Source organism: Stomoxys calcitrans, chromosome 5, assembly GCF_963082655.1.
Source record: "Stomoxys calcitrans chromosome 5, idStoCalc2.1, whole genome shotgun sequence".
NCBI classification, from domain to species: domain Eukaryota; kingdom Metazoa; phylum Arthropoda; class Insecta; order Diptera; family Muscidae; genus Stomoxys; species Stomoxys calcitrans.
Window position 1 is genome coordinate 74,173,846 of NC_081556.1, and position 3,680 is coordinate 74,177,525.

The 3,680-nt window shown below is 36.6% G+C and overlaps 1 long non-coding RNA gene across 1 annotated transcript; it reads left to right on the plus strand.

The window, feature by feature from the left end:
- Positions 1-1,845: 1,845 nt before the first annotated feature.
- Positions 1,846-2,162, plus strand: LOC131997660 (uncharacterized). The gene is made up of 2 exons (XR_009398328.1): positions 1,846-1,945; positions 2,001-2,162. It is a non-coding gene; the product is annotated as an uncharacterized LOC131997660 (long non-coding RNA).
- The last annotated feature ends 1,518 nt before the right edge of the window (positions 2,163-3,680 follow it).

The following is a 3,680-nucleotide window of genomic DNA, read 5'->3' on the forward strand; positions in this document are numbered from 1 at the left end:
AATATGGCATGGTACTTCGCAAATGTCGCCATCATTAGGTGGGGATAACCACCGCTGAAAATTTTTTCTGATGTTCCCACTAGTATGCGAACCCAGGCGTCCAGCGTCATAGGCGGACATACTAACCTCTGCGCTATATATCTCTTTTGGAAAATTTGGTATCCAAAGAAAGCTTAAACCGAGAAAAAAACGTTACTTCTATAGCGTTATTTGTGAAGGTGTAAATTGATGTACAATTTTGCCAAAAAAAATTTTAATGTTTAACCATGATCCTCAATTTCTATGGTCCAAGGAAACATCAAGGAAATCAAGTTCATCATCACAAAGAAGCATAAACCACATGTCGAACAGTGGATTGAAGAAATGATGAAATAAAGATGTAAAACAAATCTAAGAGAACTGGATAGACAGGGAGCCTTTGATCGCTAGCGAGCAGATTACTAGATAATCGGACAACTTTCCGATTACTAGATAATCGGAAAATTGTCTGAATGGAATTCCTGATGTTGTGGAACCCCTAGCTTATTAACCCTTATCCCTACCAAGGTATTAGAGACGGATTATATCGCTAATATTAGGTACTACATTTTTTGATATCTGAAGGGGTGGCGGACCCGTCAACTTACCCTAATTTTCAGAAACGCCAGATATCGGAGATGGGTGATGCGATTTAAGCGAAATTGTGTGTGCTCTCATATAGTACCCTAAAAATAAAAATTTGGTATCCAATTTTCGGATGGGGTACCATAGGAGGGCTGTCTTACCCTTAAATCTACCAAACATATATTTAGACCAATCACGACAATATGAGACTCAAATGAAAGGTATTTAGGATAAGAAAACGTATCTGATATCCAATTTTCGGACCAAGTGTTAGGAGGACCACACCAATCTGGAGCTTAAATGAAAGGTATTTGGGGGTAGTGCAAGAATTGATACCCACTTTCAGGTCCAATTTTTTGGGGTCTACACCTTTCCAAAAATATCCTACAAACAGCAATTTTTTACTGACCATCGCAAAATGGGGCTCAAATAAAGGTATTTGGGAGTAGAATACGAATTTGATATCCAAATTTAGAACCATGTATTTAGGGCATCACCCCTTCCCCAAAACACCCCTCAAGGTAAAAAAATGTGGCTCAAATGAAAGGTATTTGAGATTAGAAAACGAATTTAATAACCTATTTTGGGGCCATGTGTTTGGGGACGCCTCATCGTGTAAACTTCCCTAAACCAATGGCAATATGGGATTTTAATAAATGGTATTTGAAAGAAGAGCACGATGCTGATATTTCTTCAGTGCCAAGTATCTGGGGGACCACCTCTCCCCCGAAAACACCCCTAAATCAGACATCATGAGAATATCGGACTGAAATGAAGTATTTTAAGAATTGAGTACACCTTACATCCAAACTTAAATTCGTGGACCAATAAAGATCATATGGGATTCAGATAAAGGCACTTATATTGTTAAACTGTTAGTCAAGCGATATACTAGGTTGCCCAAAAAGTAATTGCGAATTTTTTTAAAAGAAAGTAAATGCATTTTTAGTAAAACTTAGAATGAAATTTAATCAAATGTACTTTTTTTACACTTTTTTTCTAAAGCAAGCTAAAAGTAACAGCTGATAACTGACAGAAGAAAGAATGCAATTACAGAGTCACAAGCTGTGAAAAAAATTGTCAACGCCGACTATATGAAAAATCCGCAATTACTTTTTGGGCAACCCAATATTTTCGTAGCATGGTATTTCACTAAAAGCTCTTTAATTGTCGAAAAAAATATTCCAAGGAAAATTTTATTCCATATGAAGTAAAAGAAGGCGCAGCGGTGCGGGCCCAGGTCAGCTAGTTGTATATTAACTTAACGATACAAAATCCAAATTTAACTAGTAGAAGTTAAATACAATTCCAAAACAAAATTGGGGAAATATTTGGAAAATTGGTAAGTTACGACGATAACTCATCTGGAAAATATTAATTTTTAGCAACAACTACAGAAACTTCAACCAAATATGGCTAAAGAGAGTTAACAAAATTTGGAGGTTTTGTAATTAATAATTGGTATCATGAAATTGTCGCTTGATAGTGTATATGAAATATGTTTGTTTTTGTAAAAAAGTGTTGACATTTCTGTAAAATAAATAATTTTTTTCTTCTAATTTCTTATTGCGTATAATTCTTCCAATTTATAGTTTTAAAATTTATATTATTTCATGCTTTCCTTGACATTTCAGTTTTAAGAGTATTATAACTTTGTGCATTTGTTTGCAACGCTTAGCAGGAGAAGAGCTAGACCCATTGAAAAGTTTACCGATCGGCTTAGAATCAATTCCTTATTCGATTTACCTATGTCCGTCTGCCCGTTGATCAGTCTGTCTGTCCTTAGATATGATTTCGCTGATCCGCGTGGGCATTAGCACTCTAAGCTAACGTCGGACATGCTGCTGGTTCTCCTACTGCAGAGTATATGCCTTAGGCGTATTTTGGACGACTTCTTGATTGGTGGTGTAGACACGGTACTGAGATTGGGAGGATAACTTCTGCTTCTTGACTATTCCCAATGTTGATCTGGCACACAATCAAAACAAAGAATATGCGTATGCGATTTGCAGCTTACTGATAATATTTCCCAACTTTCACACTTCAGAGCAATATTGGAATTAACTTATGCTTTCCTGGGATCGGGAAAAATTATAAAGATTTTTATAGATTCCAACTTATGCAGTTTTCCGATTCGGGAATTTAAATAGGTTCCTCATTTACGGATTTTAAAGTGTTCTCCCGCAAATGAGGTAATTTTCGTAAAATCTATGTCGTAAGAAAAAAAATTATTGGTATCTCACTTCCCAAACGGAAAGTTAGAAAATTCTTGTTTGTTTCTCTTTCGAGACGAGCTGAATGATCGAAGATGCAAATGGAAAAGGAAAGCCAAAGGTAGCAACACACATCAACCACTATGAGACGCGTTTCGTCTTTGGTTAGAAGACTTTTCAACCATAAATTCTTACCTAGTAAAAAAAGGAATCCTCGCAAGTCGGGCATTAAATTGTTAGTACAATGGTAGTTAAAACAAGTAAAAGCGTGCTAAGTTCGGCCGGGCCGAATCTTATATACCCTCCACCATGGATCGTATATGTCGAGTTCTTTTCCCGGCATCTCTTCTAAGGCAAAAAGGATATAAGAAGAGATATTAAAACGGTATCAAGATATGGTCCGGTTCGGACCACAATTAAATTATATGTTGGAGACCTGTGTAAAATTTCAGCCAATTCGTATAAGAATTGCGCCCATTGGGGCTCAAGAAGTAAAATAGAGAGAACGATTTATATGGGATCTGTATCGGGCTATAGACCGATTCAGACCATAATAAACACGTCTGTTGATGGTCATGAGAGGATCCGTCGTACAAAATTTCAGGCATATCGGATAATAATTGCGACCTCTAGGGGTCAAGAAGTCAAGATCCCAGATCGGTTTATATGGCAGCTATATCAGGTTATGAACCGATTTAAAAATTATTTGACACAGTTGTTGAAAGTAAAAATGAAATACGTCATGCAAAATTTCAGCCAAATCGGATAGGAATTGCGCCCTCTAGAAGCTCAAGAAGTCAAATCCCCAGATCTGTTTATATGACAGCTATATCAGGTTATGAACCAATTTGAACCATACTTGGC